Source organism: Hemitrygon akajei, chromosome 1 (assembly GCF_048418815.1).
Source record: "Hemitrygon akajei chromosome 1, sHemAka1.3, whole genome shotgun sequence".
NCBI classification, from domain to species: Eukaryota; Metazoa; Chordata; class Chondrichthyes; order Myliobatiformes; family Dasyatidae; genus Hemitrygon; species Hemitrygon akajei.
The window spans coordinates 172,202,609-172,223,236 of NC_133124.1; the positions used below are offsets into that span (position 1 = coordinate 172,202,609).

Consider the following 20,628-nt stretch of genomic DNA (forward strand, 5'->3'; position numbering starts at 1 on the left):
ATGCCAAGAGGTGACTGATAGGAATAGAATATTATGAGAGGTGCAGAGAGGGCTGATCACTTTAATGTATTTTGTCATGGGTGAGGTGTCAGCAACAAGAGGATGCAGGGCGAAGGTGCCAACGAGGGGTTTCAAAGGGGGTCTGAGGGGAAATTATTTTCTGCTGGTTTAATTTTGAATGTGTTGCCAAAGGTGCCCCAGGCTGGCACAATCAATATGTTTAAGAGGCATTGGGACAGGTACTAGAATGGGCAGAGTGCAGACCTGATGTGGGCAAATGGGATTAGTGCAGATGGGCAGACTAGATGGCAGGAGTGTGGTGGGCTGGTGATCCCATTGCTCTGCTGGATAAAGCTGAGAACCTAGAACCACACAAAGCACATCAGTGATCAGACCTCTGTATAGTGTTTGATAGTATATAAAACAGGACTCCAGAACCCCAAAACTTGCATCAATGGTCAGATACTGTATATCGTCTTAAAACATCAGTTCTTGCCAGAGTTGGCTATAAGCGGGAAATTACATACCCAGAATCAGTCCGCTGCTCGTCTCCGGAGTAATCAACGGCAGGCACTTCAATGATCGTCTCCAGAATTAATCACTGACAGACACTTCAGTGATCAGTGTCATCTGACCCCCGCCCCCATCCCTAACAGCTGCACGGTGTGGACAACAGTGAGGAGATTACTTAAATCAGGAAGGGGAAACAAAATGAGGAAGTTTTCACAAATGGTTAACCCTTTTCAACCCAACAATTATGTTATTTTTGTACAGCTGAGAGAATGCTCCACTGTGGAATGGCCCTCAGGCAGAGCCCTCAACCCCTCTTTGTAACCACCCTCTAGACCCTACACCCCACCCTGACTCTGCACATCCACCCCTGTGTCCGTAACCTCCCCCCCGTCTCTGTAACACCTCTGTCCTCTGGCACATCCACCCCTGTGTCCGTAACCTCCCCCCCTGTCTCTGTAACACCTCTGTCCTCTGGCACGTCCACCCCTGTGTCCGTAACCCCCCACCCTGTCTCTGTAACACCTCTATCCTCTGGCACGTCCACCCCTGTGTCCGTAACCTCCCCCCCTGTCTCTGTAACACATCTGTCCTCTGGCACGTCCACCCCTGTGTCCGTAACCCCCCCAGACCCTCCACCCCACCCTGACTCTGCAATACCTCTGTCCTCTGGCATGTCCACCCCTGTGTCCGTAACCCCCCACCCTGTCTCTGTAACACCTCTGTCCTCTGGCACATCCACCCCTGTGTCCGTAACCTCCCCCCCCCAAGACCCTCCACAGTTTCTGGCTTCTATACGTCTCCCATAGTTTGTACCCCCCCCCACCTACAATCTTCCCTGTTTTTTTTATCCCCCTGTGGACTCTACACTCTTCCCTGTCTCTGCAACACCTCTGTCCTCTGGCACGCCCACTCCTGTGTCCGTAATCCCCCACCCTGTCTCTGTAACACCTCTGTCCTCTGGCACGTTCACCCCCGTGTCCGTAACCTCCCCCCCCCCCCCAGACCCTCCACCCCACCCTGTCTCTGCAACACCTCCGTCCTCTGGCACGTTCACCCCCGTGTCCGTAACCTCCCCCCCCCCCCAGACCCTCCACACTTTCTGGCTTCTATACGTCTCCCATAGTTTGTAACCCCCCCCTCCTCCACCTACACCCTTCCCTTTTTTTTATCCCCCTGTGGACTCTCCACTCTTCCTTGTCTCTGTAACACCTCCAGCCCCTTAATCCTTCCTCCTCTGTAACGCTATGCAATACACCGCTCCCATCTCTGAGATTCCTTCTCCCTCTGGTCCCTACACCACTCCGTGACATTGTAAACCCCTCCACCTCTTGCAACCCTCCCTCTGTGAACCCCTCCCTCCCATCTCTGTAAATCTCTGTGGCCCATACTGTGTACTGTGTTCATTTCTGTAACCACCCCCCTCCCCGGCTCTTACACCTCACAGTGTCTCTGCAACACTCCACCTGCCCCACCCACCCACCCACAACCCACTCCGTCTTTGTGACCTCCTCTGATCCTGCTGTTAGTGGGCCAATAATCCAACCGTACTAAAAAAACGAGGTCTTGACATCACAATCTACCCCATCAGAATCTAGCACATTATCATTCACCAACACCACACTTTCTCTGTAGGTGCTGTACTTTTGCATTCTGTTACTCTTTACCGTGTTCTATCTCAATGATCTGATAGCTATCGTTCACTGATTGTAATGATTGTACATAAAGCAAGCCTTCAACTGTACCTCACATGATGGTAAACCAACACCAATCTCAAAAAAGAAATGTCAGTGGTTTCCATAACTAGCCAAAGGTCTGGTGATGAGCAAGTGAAGCAGGGGTGGGTATGATGCCTTCCTCCTCACACAGCCCAATGCTGGCAGAACGTAGTCATGGCAACATTCATCTATACAATGCCTCAGTCCCCCACACAAAAAAAATCATCCTGTGGTATTAACTGCAGAGTAAATCAAACAGAAATCAGACAACCTCACTTTGTTAGGAGATACTGGGAGAGGGGATTGAAAGAGATTACGAGGAGCGTGTTATCGGAGAGGAGCAGAGAGTTTTGTGGAGGAGATTCCATTGCCTAGGGCCCAGGCAGTTGATGACAAGATGGATAATGGTGTAGCAAGGGGAACACGGAATAAGAGAAGCTAAGGGCAACAGTTCTAGGGGCAGGAGTGATGTCACAGTGATGGGGAGTAGTGTAGGGGCTGGAGGGTGACTCAGAGCTGGGGAGCTGCATAGGGGCCAGAGAGGGTCACAGAGATGGGGTAGTGTGTCCAGAGGGGTTTAAAGAGGCAGGGTGAGATGTTGTGGTCAAAGGGTGTTCACAGGGACAGGAAGGGGCTGGAGGGAGCCAAAATGTCAGTAAGGACTACAAGGGATTACAGAGACATCCAGAGTTCGAGGCCTGGACTTCAGGGTACCATCATTGACGAAAGTTGGGGTTGATACCAAACATCCAAGTCTGTAGGTTGAATCCAAAGTCATTGAGTCTGGAAGTCAAGGGCCGATGGCTGAAGCCCTGACTCTACGAGTTGACAGGCAGCCTGAAGGCATTTCATTATTCCTGTAAATGCCTGCAACGGAATTGAGAAGCAGGACCTCAAAGGTAACAATCTCAGGATTACTGCCTGTGGCACGTGACAGTGAGTATAGGAATAGAGTGAGATGGAGGATATGTGTGTGGTTGGGGGATTGGAGCAGGGGGCAGGGATTCAGATTTCTGGATCATTGGGACCTCTCTTGGGGCAGGTGTGATCTGTACAAACAGGATGGGTTGCATTTGAATCCGAGGGGGACAAATATCCTGGCGGAGAGGTTTGCTACAGCTATTGGGGAAAATGTAAACTGGAATTGCTGGGGGGATGGGAACAGAACTGAAGAGATGGAGGAAAAGCCGGACCTCCAGAGTAATAATCTCAGGATTACTGCCTGAGCCACGTGCTAATGAAGGTAAGAATAGCAGAATTAAGCAGATGAACGTGTGCCTAAGTAACTGGTGCAGGGGGCAGAGCTTCAAATTCTTGGATCATTGGGATCTATTTTGGGGGAGGTATGACTTATACAAAAACGATGGGTTACACCTGAACTCAAAGGGTACTAATATCCTGGTGGGATTGTTTAATGTAGCTGTTAGGGAGGGTTTAAACTAAGTTGGCAGGGGAAGGAAACCAGGGTGTTAGGGTCAAGGAAGAGGAAAATAGTGATAAGTCAAGGATACTGTGCAGCAAAGATGGCAAGAAGGACAGGCAGGTGAATAGACAGGATAATTTGCTGTGCGATAGAAATATAGCAATATCGGTAACAGATACTGATCTAAATGTACTGTACTTAAATGCACACAGCGTTAGAAATAAAGTGGATAGCCTTGTTGTACAGCTACAGGTTAAAAGATATGACATTGTGGCATTCACCAAGTCATGGCGAAGTGATGGATGTGACTGGGAGACGAATGTCCAAGGACACACAATCTATAAGAAAGATAGGAAGGTAGGTAAAGGGGGTGGTGTGGCCCTGACGGTAAGCAACGATATCAAATCACTAGAAAGAAAGGACATTGGATCAGAGAGGTAGAATCCTTATGGGTCGAGTTAAAAAATGGCAAGGGTAAAAAGACACTAATAGCATTTATATACAGGCCTCCAAACAGCAGCCGGGATGTGGACTACAAGTTACAGCTGGAAATAGAAAAAGCATGTCAGAAGGAAAATGTCAAGATAATTATGGGGGATTTTAATATGAAAGTGGATTGGGAAAGTCAGGAATGTACTGGGTCTCAGGAGAGGTAGTTTGTAGAATGCCTATGGGATGGCTTTTTGGAGCAGCTTGTCCATAAGCCCACCAGGGGATCGGCTGTTTTGGATTGGGTGCTGTGTAATGAACCTGAGGCGATTGGGGAGCTCGAGGTAATGGAACCCCTTGGAAGTACTGATCATAATATGATTGAGTTCAGTTTCAAATTTGAAAAGGAGAAGCTGGTATCAGGTGTATCGATATTTCAGTGGAACAAAGGAAATTACAGTGGTATGAGAGAGGAACTGGCCCAAGTTGATTGGAAAAGTAAGCTAGATGGAGGGATGGTAGAGCAGAATTGGATAAAATTCCTACAAGAAATAAGGAAAGTGCAGGAAAAATATATTCCAAGAACAAGGAAAATCATGAATGGAAAAATGGCACAAATGTGGCTAACGAGAGAGGTTAAGGCTAAAATAAAAGTAAAAGAGATGACAAGGGAGAGGCAGTGGATGTTGTGTATTTGGATTTTCAAAAGGCCTTCAATAAGGTGCCACATAAGAGGCTGCTTAATAAGATGAGAGCCCATGGAATTACAGGAAAGATATTGGAATGGGTGGAGCATTGGCTGATAAGCAGAAAGCGAAGGGTGGGAATAAAGGGATCCTATTCTGGTTGGTTGCCAGTTACTAGTGGTGTTCCGCAGGGGTTGGTGTTGGGGCCGCTTCTTTTTACACTGTAGACCGATGATTTAGATTATGGACTAAATGGTTTTGTAGCTAAGATTGTGGATGACACCAAGGTAGGTGGACGAGCAGGAATTGTTGAAGAAACGGAAAGGTTGCAGAGAGACTTGGTCAGTTTAGGAGAGTGGGCAAAGAAATGACAGATGAGATACAATGTTGAGAAATGTACGGTTGTACATTTTGGAAGAAGAAATAACTGGGCAGATTATTATTTAGATGGGGAGAAAATTCAAAAATCGAAGTCCAAAGGGACTTGGGGGTCCTCGTGCAGGATGCCCTAAAGGTTAACCACCAGGTTGGATCGGAAGTAAGGAAAGCAAATGCTATGTTGGCATTTATTTTGAGAGGAATAGTGTATAAGAGTAAGGAGGTGTTGATGAGGCTCTATGGGGCACTGGTGAGACCTCAGTTGGAATACTGTGTGCAGTTTTGGGCCCCCTATCTTAGAAGGGATGTACTGATGTTGGAGAGAGTTCAGAGAAGATTCATGAGGATGATTCCTGGAATGCAAGGGCTAAGATACAAAGAGCGTTTGTCGACTCTTGGACTGTATTCATTACAGTATAGAAGAATGAGAGGGGATCTCATAGAGACATTTTGGATGTTGAAAGGGTTGGACAGAGTAGATGTGGAAAGGCTGTTTACCTTAGTGGGTAAGTCCAGGACAAGAGGCCACAGTCTTAGAATTAGAGGGTACCCATTTAAAACAGAGATGAGGAGAATTTTTTTTTAGCCAGAGGGTCGTGGATTTATGGAATTTGTTGCCACATACAGCTGTGGAGGCCCAATCATTGAGGGTGTTTAAGGAAGAGATTGATAGGTATCTAATTAGTCAGGGCATCAAGGGATATGGGGGAAAATCCAGAAATTGGAACTAGATGGGAGGATCGTTTAGCACATGGTGGAGTGGCAGAGTAGACACGATGGGCCAAATGGCCTACTTCTGCTCCTTTGTCTTGTGTGACGAGGCGGTTGGCTCACAAATAGAGAAAGCTTGTAGACAGTGCGAGAGGGAGGATAGGCAGGTGATAGAGAAGGGACAAGCTATGACCCATGGTCTGGGATGTGTCTATTTTAATGCAAGGAGTATTCTGAACAAAGAGGATGAGCTTAGAGTGTGGATCAGTTCTTGGAACTGTGATGTTGTGGACATTACAGAGACTTGGATGGCTCAGGGGAAGGAATACTTACTTCAAGTGCCAGGCCTCAGATGTTTCAGAAAGGACAGGGTGGGAGGCAAAAGATGTGGGATCGTGGGACTGCTGATCAGAGGTAGTGTCACGGCTGCAGAAAAGGAGGAAGTCATGGAGGGATTGTCTACGGAGTCTCTGTGTGTGGAGGTTAGGAGCAGGAAGGGGTCAATAACTCTACTGGGTGTTTTTTATAGACCACCCAATAATAACAGGGACATCGAGGAGCAGATAAGGAGACATATTCTGGAAAAGGTTGTTGTGGTGGGAGATGTTAATTTCCGAAATATTGATTGGCATCTCTTGAGAGCAAGGGGCTTAGATGGCGTGGAGTTTGTTAGGTGTGTTCAGGAAGGTTTCTTGACACAACATGTAGATAAGCCTACAAAAGGAGAGGCTGTGCTTGATCTGGTATTGGGAAATGAACTTGGTCAGGTGTCAAATCTCTCAGTGGGAGTGCATTTTGGAGATGGTGATCACAATTCTATCTCCTTTATTGGAGAGGGATAGGAACAGACAAGTTAGGAAAGTGCTTAATTGGAGTAGGGTAAATATGAGGCTATCAGGCAGGAACTTGGAAGCATAAGTTGGGAAAAGATGTTCTCAGGGAAATGTAGGCAGCAATATAGCAAATGTTCAGGGGATATTTGCATGGAGTTCTGCACAGGTACATTCCAGTGAGACAGGGAAAGGATGGTACAGTACAGGAACCATGGTGTACAAAGGCTGTTGTACATCTAGTCAAGAAGAAAAGTTTACAAAATGTTCATGTATGGTGACATATGGACCAGCTGGTGGCACAGTGACATCAGCACCAGACTCCGAAGTGAAGGTTCCTGAGTTCGAATCCAGTTTGGGCCGCTGCCGGGCATGCTTTCCACCAGTGCCATGTTGAGAGTCAAGCTCGCAACTCGGCCTCGTAAAAAAAATAACTGCGCTGTGAGAAGGACGTGGGGGACCACTCACAGAATCTTTCCTCCAAGGCAACCACTTGGAAAAGAAAAGTGATCGCCGAGGCTCTGGCAGAGTATGGCACACAAAAAAAAATGATGACATATATATACTTCAATAATAAATTTACTTTAGCTTTGAACTTTTGAAGTGCATTCCCTTTATGAATGTATGTTAATTACTGGAAATTGTGCACTGGACAGAGCTGCTGAGCTGTCAGATGAAGCAAACTTGGAGAAGGAGTGAGTCAAGAGGAGGATCATGGGAGACTTCAAGGAGATAAATATAGGACGGGGAGGTAGCAGAGAAGGGACAGGTGTAGGTTTTCACTGAGAAAGGGGAAGTGCTAAATGCAGGGAGGAAGAAAGAAAAGAGGATGCAATTCTGCAAGCCGTACTAGAAAGGAGGAAGACTCAGGGAAACTGTGCTTAGTTCATCACAGGGGCAAGGCAGGGTGAAGAAGTGGTTAGAGAAACATTTTAAATAGACGCAGAAATGACAGATCACTTTAACAGAGGGCAGTGAATCTGTGCCATTCATTGCCCTAGGTGGCTGTGGAGGCCAAGTCATAGGATATATTTAAAGCAGAGGTTGATAAGTTCTTCCACAATCTGCAGATGTTGGAAATCCAAGTAACACACACAACGTGCTGGAGGAACTCAGCAGCCCAGGCAGCATCTATGGAAAAGAGAAAACAGTCGACATTTTGGCCTGAGACCCTTCATAAATGAAACATTCTGAAAGGCCAAGTGCAGGGGTTCCAAACTTTTTTATGTCATGGACCCCTACATTTAACTAGGGTCTGCAGACCCCAGGTTGGGAACTGCTAGTCTAATGTTCAGTCTGGTCATCACATTTTAGGAAATGGTCGGTGTGTGTGGTAGAGATAAAGTGAAATTATTCCAGGTTCAGGGAGTTCAGTTCTGTGGGTTGAATGGAGAACGATTCTGAGGGTCTCGAGTGATGAGGGTGGAGGAGTAATAAAAAATCCAAGGCTCAGCTACCCTCAGTGGATAACTGTACACCCTCCAGCACACTCATACATCAAACCACTGGTTACACGTCCGCAGGGACAAGCAATAACTTTAACCTTCACAGTTTTGGGTTCAGTTTCATCATGAACTTCCTTCTCTATTTGAATCATAGAAAGCCTGTTGACTGGATGCATCATGACTTGGTACAGTAACTGCTCCGTCTGTGACCGCAAGAAACTTCACATCACAGAAACTAGCCTCCCCTCCATGACCTCTGCCTACACTTCCTGTTGCCTGAGTAAAGTAGCCAGCATTGTCAAAAACCCCACACACCCCGGACACTCTCACCTCTCCCCTCTCCCATCAAGTCAAATTTATTGTCATTTAACTATATAGATGTATACCATCAAATGATACCATATTTCTCTGGACAAAGGTGTAAAGCACAGTAGTACACATATGTTCTGTACATGCACAATAACTTAGGAAAGTAAGGATAAAATCTACAGATGAATTTTGCCTAAATAAAGTACATAAATTAATACAGTAGGCACAGAATTATTTGCCAGTGACACTTTGGAGACACTGCTGTGCCTTCTTGTTCAGGAAGGAGATATTGAAAGAGCAGGTGTGGTCATCCATGATGTGTATTTCCAGGAAATTGGTGCACTTATCTGACTCTATATCGAGGAACAATATATTTGCAGAGGGGCATGGTTCATATGCACCTTCATGAAGTCCACGATGATTTTCACATTCACATTCAGACAGAATATATAAATCTACAGAACATTGCAAGCCATTCAGCCCACAATGTTATGCCAACCATGTAGCCTACTCTAGAAACTGCCTAGAATTTCATTACAGCATAGCCCTCTATTTTTCTAAACTGCATGTGACTAACTAAGATTCTTTTTAAAGACCCTATTCTATCCGACTCTACCACCTTAGCTGGCAGTGCATTCCAGAATCCACCATGCTCTGTGTGTAAAACCTACCTCCGATATCCCCCCCTTGTGCCTATTTCCAAACACCTTAAATCTGTGTCCCCTCATGTTAGCCATGTCAGCCCTGGGAAAAGCCTCCATCTATCCACAAGATCAATGCCTCTCATCATCTTCTACACCTCTATCAGGTCACACCTCATGCTTCGTTGCTCCAAGGAGAAAAGGACAAGTTCACTCAATTTATTTGTCATGGTCCGGATTGGGTTCCCTTTAAATTTCCTTTGCTTGTGTTATGATCAGGACCTTTGACTCCTTGTTTCCCTTTAATTCCATGTCCCTCAGGCTTGGTGATTAAAGGCAATTTACTCTCGACTGAACTGGCAGTTTATAAGTCTCCGGCTTTCAGCCATTCGGTGTGAGAGCATTATGGAGTGCTAACGAAGTCACCGAGGCCCGTGCGAGCCAAAGCCATCTTACCAGAGCCGACTAAGTTTCTTGCCGGAGCATGCCAAGTCTCCTCCCCGAAGCAAGTGCCAGCAAGCCGCCTTCCCTCGCCAGAGCAGGTCCTTCAAAGTTAACTCGCTGGGGTGAGTCAAGAGCTCACCGCTGCTCGGAGCAAACTTGTGTCCAGACAAAGAACTGTCTATCGTTGTGTGGTCTCCATCTCCATGTCTGGTGTCAAAAAGGGGTCCCAGCCCTGTGCCCTAGAAGGGTCCTGACCCTGTGTCAAAAACAGTCCCAACTCCGTCTGGTGTTGAAGGAGGAGCCCTGGCTCAGTGTTTCTTGTCCTCGCCTCCACAGGGTAGGCCCAGCCATTTGTCGTCTCCTCCGCAGGGTAGGTCCGGCCCTGTATTGGGAACTGTCTCTTTGTGTCCAAGTCCAAGTCCAGGTTTCGTGGTTCAAGGCCAAGCGCCGAGGTTCGAGTATCCAGTCCAAGCTCCGAAGTTCAAGTACCAGGTCCATGGCTGGGTCCCGAGTTCCAGGTTCCGGTTCCAAGTCCAAGTCTAAGTCATAGCTTTGTGTTCTCATCCTGTGCAGGAATTCTTTGCCACACTAAACTATAGACTCCAAGTCTTTATGTATATTTAAGACAGCCATTGATACATTCTTCATCAGTCAGGGCCTGAAGTGATATAGGTTGAAGCCAGGAGATTGGGGCTGACAGGAAATTTGGTTTAGCAATAATGAAATGATGATGCAGACTCAATGGACCAAATGGCCTAATTCTGCTCCTACAACTTATGGTCTATGGTCTTCTGGAATTCAAAGGATTACAAACTGCAAGACCACCCTTTGTGTCTGTGACCAGGATGCCTCACTCCCCAATAGGCTGAATATCTTTTACACCCTGGTTGATGCAGAACAAACTGTAGGGTGAGGAAGGCACCCCTCCCCCAGGGGACCAGACACTCCATCTTGCTGAAGATGCGGTGAGGAAGACCCTGGCCAGAGGTCAACCCACGCAAAGCTGTGGAGCCCAATAATAGACCAAGTTGGGTCCCAAACGACAGTGCAGCCCAGATTACTGAGGTGCTGATGGATATATTCAGCATCTCTCTGGAAATGCTCATTGTCCCCTCAGTTTTAAAGGGATGATCCTTCAGTCCAGTGCCAAGGGAGCTGACTGTAAACTGTCTGAGTGACTTTTGTCCAGTGCCATTAACATCAACCATTATGAAATGCAATTGATAAAGCTTATTGACAGAATATTAGATGTAATGTAAATTTACAGACACAAAGCAAAGTTGCTGAATGAGCCTGTATCTCAGTTTATGATTTGGATACCATAGAGAGAGTGCAGAGAAGATTTACAAGGATGCTGCCTGGATTTGAGACATGCCTTCCGAGAATAGAGTCACAAGTGCGGAGCAAGGGTGGACCCAAATGCAGGACACAAACACGTTTTGTAGGGTTAACAAAATAGGGTTTATTAATAATTACAATCAACGCCAACATTTTCCAAATCACTGAGGTCTGTCTTCCTTCTGCCTCTCTTCCTTCTTGAAGAGTAGAGTAACACTTGCAATTTTCCAGTCTCTGGAACCATTCTAGAATCTAGGCATTAACATAGAAATATAGAAACATAGAAAACCGACAGCACAATACAGGCCCTTCGGCCCACAAAGTTGTGTCGAACATGTCCCTACCTTAGAAATTACTATACTTACCCATAACCCTTTATTTTCCTAAGCTCCATGTACCTATCTAAAAGCCTCTTAAAAGATCCTATCATATCCGCCTCCACCATCATTACCTGCAGCCTATTCCAGACACTCACCACTTTCTGAGTAAAAGACATACCCCTTACATCTCCTCTGTACCTACTCCACAGCACCTTAAACCTGTGTCCTCTTGTGGCAACCATTTCAGCCCAGTGAAAAAGCCTCTGACTATCCACACATTCTTGAGCAATCAATATTAATTCCTTCACAATCTCTTCCTACACCATCTGGTCCAGGTGACTTACCTACTTTTAGACTTTTCAGCTTCCCAAGAACCATCTCTCTAGTAATAACTTCACACACTTCATGACCCCTGAATTAATATAATACCATCGTTTCCCTACACTGCACTTTTTCAGGAGCTGTTACACTTTATTCTGCATTCTGTTATTTTACCTCAATATACTGTGTAATGATTTCATCTGTATCAGCAGTATGTAGTGTAAGCTTTATGAGACAATAATAAAGTCACTGATCACATTTCTTCCTCATTCTGTTTGCTCTTGGCAATAACAAAATCTCCTGACTGTGCCTGAATACTAAAATGCACTGGAAACTGCACCATACATTCTCTGAGAATGCTCCCATTTTGCCTTCCTGATGCAATGGGACAGCACAGTTCTAGTGTCCCTGAGAGCTGCCATTTCCCCTGGCATGAAGGCAACATCGTGATCCCTCAGCCATGCATGGATATGTGCAGTAACCCATGGTTTCTGAGTTGCCCTCACCCAAATGCGTTTCGTAATGGTAACATCCTCACTATAACCATGTGACTTCAACCATGTGACCTTGGACAAGACACTACCTGCTTTCTCCCAGTACGTGGATTGCTACACCAGGGGTAATAGGACTATTGACCTACTGTATGCAAATGTAGAGGAGGCATATAGTGCATCCCCACTGCCTTCATTGGGGAAAGCTGATCACAACCTGGTTTTGTTACAGCCCAGATATAAATCAATTGTGATGAGGCATCCCACTACCACACGCTCTTTTAGAAAGTGGACTCCTGAAGCTGAACAGGCCCTGAGAAACTGCTTCGGTACTACTAACTGGGATGTACTGCAAGGGGGGCTCTGTGGGGGCGTTGAGGAGGTCACTGAATGCACAACGGACTATATTAACTTTTGTGTGGATGCAGTTGTCCCTGTTAGAACTGTTCGCTGCTATCCCAATAATAAGCCCTGGATCACTAGTCACATCAAAGGCCTCCTAAACCAGAAGAAGAGGGCCTTTAAAGATGGTGATTGGTTGGAGCTTAAAAGAGTTCAGAAGGAACTCAGAGTACAGATAAGGGGGGCAAAGGAGCAGTATAGGAGGAAGCTAGAACAAAAGCTGTAGAAAAAAAGCATGAAGGAGGTGTGGGATGGGATGAAGATCATCACCGGATGCGGTGCAAAGCGGGGGGCGAACATAAGTGGAGATGTGGAGAAAGCGAACCAGCTGAACAACTTCTTCAACAGGTTCGACAGCTCAATCTCATCCTCACCGCAGAAATCCACACCAGGCTTACTTCCCTCACAGGAAAATAGCCACTCACAGGAGAACTTGCCCACGCCCAGGATTACGGCTGCACAGGTGGAAGGTCAACTGAGGAAGATCTGTACCAGCAAGGCGGCTGGACCGGATGGAGTTTCCCCACGATTACTGAGGGCCTGTGCGACTGAGCTGGCAGAACCACTACAGCGCATCTTCAACATGAGCCTGGAGCAGAGAAGAGTACCCAGACAGTGGAAAACATCCTGTATTGTCCCGGTACCGAAGAAACCACAATCAAAGGAGTTGAATGACTTCAGACCTGTTGCCTTGACGTCGCACGTGATGAAGACCATGGAGCGGCTGATAATACAGAATCTGAGGCCACGAACCAGGCACGCCCAGGATCCTCTTCAGTTTGCGTATAAGGAGAAGGTGGGAGTGGAGGATGCTATCACGTATTTGCTGCACAAATCACTCTCTCACCTAGAGGGGGTCAGTTGTGCTGTGAGGATTACATTCCTTGACTTCTCTAGTGCCTTTAACACCATCCAGCCCAAGATCTTAAGGCACAAACTAACGGAGATGGGAGTAGACTCTCACATGGTGGATTGGATAGTGGACTACTTGACAGATAGGCCTCAGTATGTGCGGTTGGGAGACTGTAGGTCTGACACGGTGGTCAGCAGCACAGGGGCGCCGCAGGGAACCGTACTCTCTCCGGTCCTGTTCACCCTGTACACATCAGACTTCCAATATAACTCGGAGTCCTGCCATGTGCAGAAGTTCGCTGATGACACGGCCATAGTGGGGTGTGTCAGGAATGGACAGGAGGAGGAGTATAGGAAACTGATACAGGACTTTGTGATATGGTGCAACTCAAACTACCTGCATCTCAATATCACCAAGACCAAGGAGATGGTGGTGGACTTTAGGAGATCTAGGCCTCATATGGAGCCAGTGATCATTAATGGAGAATGTGTGGAGCAGGTTAAGACCTACAAGTATCTGGGAGTACAGTTAGACGAGAAGCTAGACTGGACTGCCAACACAGATGCCTTGTGCAGGAAGGCACAGAGTCGACTGTACTTCCTTAGAAGGTTGGCGTCATTCAATGTCTGTAGTGAGATGCTGAAGATGTTCTATAGGTCAGTTGTGGAGAGCGCCCTCTTCTTTGTGGTGGCGTGTTGGGGAGGAAGCATTAAGAAGAGGGACGCCTCACGTCTTAATAAGCTGGTAAGGAAGGCGGGCTCTGTCGTGGGCAAAGTACTGGAGAGTTTAACATCGGTAGCTGAGCGAAGGGCGCTGAGTAGGCTACGGTCAATTATGGATAACTCTGAACATCCTCTACATAGCACCATCCAGAGACAGAGAAGCAGTTTCAGCGACAGGTTACTATCGATGCAATGCTCCTCAGACAGGATGAAGAGGTCAATACTCCCCAATGCCATTAGGCTTTACAATTCTACCGCCAGGACTTAAGAACTTTTTAAAAGCTATTATTAATGCTTTTTGTGATAGTGATTTAGATGCATATCATATTCTTTACTGAGTTAAGTATTGTATGTAATTAGTTTTGCTACAACAAGTGTATGGGACATTGGAAAAAAGTTGAATTTCCCCATGGGGATGAATAAAGTATCTATCTATCTATCTATCTATCTATCTATACATCTCTATGCTGTTGGTCACGGAATCCACACTTTCCTCAATGTTAACATGGATGCCATGGGCAGCAGCCTCTCTGAACATCCTCCAGTTCATGTTTTCAAAGCATATAAAAACTCACATTGCCTCCTCAGTCCAGCTTTTCACCACCTTGAACTAGCTTGGCCCATTTGATCATGGCTTGTAATTAGCATAGCAGGTAAGTGATCTGAGATTCCAATATGGGGTAAGGAACTGTTTTATATTCACCTGCTATGTTAATATAAACAAAGTGTAGTGCATTTTCACCACTGGGTGCAAAATCCACATGCTTGTGGAATTTAGGCAGGACTATGTTTGGGCTCGCTTGGTTAAAATCACCAGCAACAATGAAGGTAGCATCAGTCTGTTTGGTTTTATCAGGAAGAAGTTACAAAAGCCTGAAAGCACGCACCATCATGCTTAAGGACAGCTTCTATCCCGCTGTTATCAGACGCTCAAACATACCTGTTCTAGGATAAGATGGACTTACAAACTACCCTGTTGTGATCTTGCATCATCGTTTCCCTACACTGCACTTTTTCAGGAGCTGTTACACTTCATTCTGCATTCTGTTATTTTACCTCAATGTACTGTGTAATGATTTCATCTGTATCAGCAGTATGTAGTGTAAGCTTTATGAGACAATAATAAAGTCACTGATCACATTTCTTCCTCATTCTGATGTTTGCTCTTGGCAATAACGAAATCTCCTGAATGTGCCTGAATACTAAAATGCACTGAGTTGCTGCCACAGGATTAGCTGGTTAGATATCTTCATTAAACAGCAGTGTACAGATGTACATAAGTTATTGCCACCAAATGTAGTTTACAACTAGAAAGCTGTGATCTCACAGACTCCATTCTTTACTGTGATCTCACAGACTGTATTCTTTACTGTGATCTCACAGACTCCATTCTTTACTGTGATCTCACAGACTGTATTCTTTACTGCGATCTCACGGACTGTATTCTTTACTGTGATATCACAGTCTGTATTCTTTACTGTGATCTCAGACTCCATTCTTTACTGTGATCTCACGGACTGTATTCTTTACTGTGATCTCACAGTCTGTATTCTTTATTGTGATCTCACAGACTGTATTCTTTACTGTGTCCTCACAGACTGTATTCTTTACTGTGATCTCACAGTCTGTATTCTTTACTGTGATCTCACAGACTGTATTCTTTACTGTGATTTCACAGACTGTGTTCTTTACTGTGATCTCACAGACTGTATTCTTTACTGTGATCTCACGGACTGTATTCTTTACTGTGACCTCACAGACTGTATTCTTTACTGCGATCTCACAGTCTGTATTCTTTACTGCGATGTCACAGACTGTATTCTTTACTGTGATCTCACAGACTGTATTCTTTACTCTGTGGTCAAGCATTCTAAAAGCTGGACACACTGTTTCAGATTTGGACAAAGTACGAAAGTTAGCAAGTCCCAGTCAACCCTTACAAAATTCTAATGGAACACATCACGGCTTGGAACGGCATCTTCTCAGCCCATGACCAGAAGAATCTGCTGACAGTTGTTGACAGAGCTCAGGACATCACTTAAACTAGTTTCCCCTTGGTAAAGTGCCCAGCATAATAAAGGTCCCCACCCTCACTGGACATTCTCTCTTATACCCCCTTCCATCAGGCAGTGTCTAAAGCAGGTATCACCAGGTTTGTAAGAAGAGAAAGGGTTAAGGTTAGACTGTGCTAAGATCTAAGCTTACAAAACATATGCTGACACATTGCTAAATAAGGATATAAGATTCTTGCAAAACTGTATAGGTACAATCTGTACCTTGTGGTAATCATGAAGAACTAAAAAGGAGTCATTAAGCTAGGAGCTGAGAGCGGAGGTGGATGAAACAGATGGAGATAAGCTGTACTCTTGTGGCTAACTCCAAGGCCGATAAGTGTTTGAAAACTTGGCAGACATGGCTCTGCGGATGGCTAACTCCAAGGACAGAGGATATGAGAAAATGTGTATGTGACCCCCGAAATGTACAAGCCTGTGGGGAGGGGAAGAGTGGAGCTGACTATGAATAATTGTAGGAATGATACAGCAACTGAGGGACACGTGATAACCTACTTGAAACTGTATAAAAGGAAATGAAATGTAATGCTCTGGGCTCAATACTGCTGGAGCAGTTTTGGGTCCGACTCTGCAGACTCGTGAAAAATAAAGCTTTGCCGCTTTGCAGTTTGCTGAGACTCAGAGTGTAAGATTATTTCTGACAGCTGGGGGCTCGTCCGGGATCCCCACTCCGGTCGTGGAGGGCGAGAGGAAGGACATCGGAGAAGGTGCACCCTGCCGAGTTCGGCAGTCCCTGATTCCTTGCTCGTCGTCTGAAACGGCTTGAGCGAGTGAGATCCGGACAGCGCAAGGCGGCAAAGCAGGGAGGAAAGGAGACGGTTCTACGGCACACCGGGTAAGTGAGACTAGCTAACTGAGATCTAGGTGGGTGTGACCGGGTAAACTAGGTGTGACGACACCTAGAGTAAAAAGAACCGGGCCGGGAAGGGAATAATGGGAGGGGGAAGCTCAAAGGAAGAGGAGCCGGAGAGTTCGGGTTTGTTCCCGAAGGTACCTCCTGATAGCCCCCTCGGTAGAATGTTTGCAGGATGGGGATATGGACGAACAAAGGGAAAGCAGAAAAAGAGAATGGTAGAATATTGCAAATTATGGTCCAAACAGCCAATAACAGGGTCCTCGGTATGGTGGCCACCTTTTGGGTCAGATGAGGATTGGGTTAGACAGGCCTTAAACATATATGTAAACTCTAAACCAAATGTGAGAGAGGAAGAAAATGAGTATGCCTCTTGCTGGGTTCCCGGACCAGGAGACTCCGCAAGAAGTTTTAAACTAGAAACTAAAACTAAGGAGGAAGAGCCTCCTTGGGAAGTGTTGAATCATCTACCTCCCCCTTATGTTCCCCGGCCCCAGCAGCCCGAACAAGCTGCTAGTGCTCCGCATCTGGATGATCCGCAACGGCAGGCGGAAGAGGAGAGAGAGAAAGGAGAAGGGGAATGCCGGGGAACCTAAGTTTCCCCTGTTAAACCCGAACTGGGATAAGCAGACCGGAGAAGGTCAAGGAAACATGAGAGACATGAGGGAATTCCTGATAAAGGGAATAAGACAAGCGGTCCCCAAGGGTCATAACTTCACTAAGGCGTTCGGAAGCCACCAGAACCCCGATGAGACCCCAACTGACTTCCTGGATAGAATTCGGAAAAATATGCAACAATATGCGGGGGTAGACCCGGAGACAGAGGTGGGACAACAGCTAATTAGGGTAGAATTTGTATCAAAAGCTTGGCCAGATATTCGGAAAAAGCTAGAAAAGATAGAGGACTGGAATTCAAAACCCTTGAGTGAATTACTGCGAGAAGCACAGAAGGTGTTTGTAAGAAGAGACGAGGAGAAACAGAAAAAGACCGCTAGGATAATGGTTCAGACAGTACGGCAAGTAACCACAGAAAACAGGGAAAAGAGGGGAACGTGGTCAGACCGAGGCAATGGCCAAGAACCAGGAAGGAAAACGCGAAGGACTCTAAGATGCTTCCACTGTAACGAGGAAGGACATTTTAAACGGGAATGTCCTAAGTATCGGCGAGAGGTCAGGTCATATGCCATGATGGAGGACGAAGACTAGGGGGGTCGGGGGTTCCTACCCTTGGGGAGAAGAAACTATCGACAGGAACCCCTGGTAAATCTGAAATTAGGTCCCCAAGGGTCAGATACAACCTTTATGGTAGATTCGGGTGCTGAAAGATCCAGTGTAATCCAGATACCTCCCGGCGCCCGAACAGGAACAAGAGTAATGAAGGTATCCGGTATCGGAGGAAAAACGATACAAGTGTCCATTGTGGACAATGTGGAAGTCGGATATGAAGATAGGGCAACAAGGCAAGACCTTCTCCTGCTGCCCTCGGCAGGATTTAACCTATTAGGAAGGGACCTGCAAGTGCAACTGGGCATTGGAACAGTGCCGAACAATGGAGAAATAATAGTAAAATTATTCGCATTAAAAGAAGAGGACGACCAGAAAATAGAGCCCGAGGTGTGGTATAGAGAGGGAAATAGGGGAGGATTGAACATCAGCCCTCTACAGATCACCTTGCTACCGGACGGTCGCCCAGTAAGGAGGAAGCAGTATCCCATTGCGATGGAAGGAAGAAAAGGGCTGCAGCCGGTAATTGAAGGGCTGATCGCAGATGGACTGCTGGAAGAATGTATGTCGCCATATAATACCCCCATCCTCCCGGTGCGAAAGCCGGACGGGACTTATCGGATGGTACAAGACCTGCGGGGTCTAAATGCAGTAGTCCAGACCCGATACCCGGTAGTACCCAACCCGTACACCCTGATGAGTAAAATCTCCCCTGACCATGAATGGTTCAGTGTAATAGATCTAAAAGATGCTTTCTGGAGTTGCCCGCTAGAAGAAAGCAGTCGGGACATGTTTGCGTTTGAATGGGAAAATCCTACAACAGGGCGGAAAAGACAACTCAGATGGACGGTCCTGCCGCAAGGATTCACTGAGTCACCTAACCTATTCGGGCAGGTCTTGGAGCAAGTACTAGCGGAATTCCAATGTGCTCCGGAGAACCAACTGCTACAGTATGTGGATGATTTATTACTATCCGGGACAACACAGAAAGGGGTGCAGGAAGATACCATCAGATTACTGAACTTCCTAGGGAAAAAGGGGCTACGGGTCTCCAAGAAAAAGTTACAATTCGTGGAAAAGGAAGTAAGGTATCTGGGACACCGGGTCAGTAAGGGACAGCGAAGCATTACCCCAGAAAGGATAGCTGGAATAACAGGGATGTCGCTACCTCGTACCAAGAAGGAGATACGACAGTTCCTGGGGTTAGTGGGGTATTGTCGAATCTGGATTGAGAATTATACTCCCCTGGTGAAATTTCTGTATGATAAACTCGGGCAAGATGAGCAAACAGTAAAATGGACAAAGGAAGAGGAGCAAAAATTCAACTATATCAAGGGGCAATTGATCCGTGCTCCGGTGTTAGTCTTGCCAGCCCTGGAAAAACCATTCCAGCTGTACGTCAACAATGCTGAAGGAATGGCCCAAGGGGTACTCACCCAACTAAGAGGAGGAAAGCGGCAACCCGTGGCTTTCCTGTCAAAAATGTTAGACCCGGTATCGCGTGGATGGCCCACCTGTATCCAAGCAGTGGCAGCGACAGCGATATTGGTAGAGGAAGCCCGGAAACTAACCTTTGGAGGGAAGATCACAGTGCATTCTCCCCACTCGGTCAGCACCCTACTAGCCCAGAAGGCACATCGGTGGCTCACTGACTCCCGCATTCTAAAGTACGAAACTATACTGATGACCGGAGAAGACCTAAACTTCGCAAAGGATTCCAGTTGCAACCCAGCCCAGTTCCTCTATGGAGGACTAGAAGAAAAGGAGTCAGAACACGACTGTATTGAATTGCTGGACTTGCAAACAAAGAGCCGGGAGGACTTACAGGAAGTTCCCCTGGGAGAAGGACAGGAATTGTATATAGATGGATCCTCACGATGTATTGATGGAGTACGGCACAGCGGATATGCCATCATTGACGGAGAGACTGAAAGAATAGTGGAGTCCGGGAGATTACCGGGAAACTGGTCGGCCCAGTCATGCGAATTATACGCACTCCAGAGGGCTCTGAGGATATTGGAGAAGAGGATCGGAACAATATACACTGACTCTAAGTACGCCTATGGGATAGTACATACCTTTGGGAAGATATGGAAAGAAAGAGGACTGATAACGGCCAGAGGAAAGGGACTGGCACACGAGCAAATGATAAGTATGACATTGGAAGCCCTGGCCCTACCAACTGAGATTGCGGTAGTACATGTACCCGGACACCAAAAAGGATCAACACCTGAAGCAGTAGGGAACCGTCTAGCCGATGGGGAGGCCAAACGAGCAGCCGTTGAAGACCCGATCCAACTCCTGACCTTGATACCAGTGAGGGAAGGACTTACTAAACAACCTATGTTTACCCAAATAGAGATTGATAGCATGAACCAACTAGGAGCCCGAAAAGACACTGATGGTAAATGGACGGTCCCGGATGGGAGACAGGTACTAAATAAGGAAGTAACCCGCAACATCCTCCAACAGTTGCACCATCAAACCCACTGGGGAGTACAGGCCATG

The 20,628-nt window shown here is 46.5% G+C and overlaps 1 protein-coding gene across 2 annotated transcripts in view; it reads right to left on the reverse strand.

Annotated features, from left to right (window-relative positions):
* LOC140732370 (myelin-associated glycoprotein-like) overlaps nucleotides 1-620 on the reverse strand; it is a 39,024-nt gene extending 38,404 nt beyond the window's left edge. For both annotated transcript variants that reach the window (XM_073054919.1, XM_073054909.1), the window contains exon 1: nucleotides 528-620. The gene's annotated coding sequence lies outside the window, so the exon portion shown is untranslated. The remainder of the gene's footprint in view (nucleotides 1-527) is intronic.
* Nucleotides 621-20,628: the final 20,008 nt, after the last annotated feature.